This window comes from Aplysia californica, unplaced genomic scaffold (genome assembly GCF_000002075.1).
Source record: "Aplysia californica isolate F4 #8 unplaced genomic scaffold, AplCal3.0 scaffold01065, whole genome shotgun sequence".
Taxonomy (NCBI): domain Eukaryota; kingdom Metazoa; phylum Mollusca; class Gastropoda; order Aplysiida; family Aplysiidae; genus Aplysia; species Aplysia californica.
The window spans coordinates 185,221-186,040 of NW_004798335.1; positions in this window are offsets into that span (position 1 = coordinate 185,221).

Below are 820 nucleotides of genomic sequence, written 5' to 3' on the forward strand. Positions count from 1 at the left end.
CCCCCAAAAAAAAAAAAGCAAATGTTAATGAAAGATGGTATGAAAGGCGAGGAGGTAAAACAATTATTAGTTTCTCTCTCTGCTATTTCGGACTGATATAGCTTCCTCTTCTTTATTGCCCAAGAAGACCTTTTTATTTCTTATAAACCGTTTTTAAAATTTTTTTTCACAACGTTCAATTTGCGATATTGAATTCTTGGGATTTCCCAACATTCAATCTCCTGAAGAAAAAAAAAGAGAATAAAAAAGACAAACTTATTCGACCAAGAACTAGACTCTTTTCAGAGATAGAACCCCCCTCGATTTACTTTGCATGGGTGGGGTATTTCAAAGTGTATGACGTATTTGTTATGTTTGGTGTCATGTAATCTGTGCACGTATAGATCTGATCTATATTTGAAGCTTGAAACATTAGCTGTGGTAGCTATTGCTGCTGCTGTCGTTTTCGGTCGCATCTTTTATCGTTCCAATAATTACCAATGATTTTGCTGTCGTTCGTGTTGTTGTGATTGATGTTGTTTACAGCCGCTATCATTGTTTTGAAGTTTCGTCTAACTACGTTTCATGTCAATTGGATTTATATTGATTATCATACAAATGATTTATGCCTCTTTCAATACAAATGAAGTTGACATCAAGTTGACTGTTCGTGAATTTATATTGCATTGTATATTTTTAGTGAACACATTTTCAACCTCACTGCGAGACTGTTTTTCTGGTATAAAATTTTACACATATGCATTTATATTATATGTATAATGCTTTGTTTTACGTACACATTTGTGTCGATTAATTTTTAAGATGTGATGTCTTTTTCATT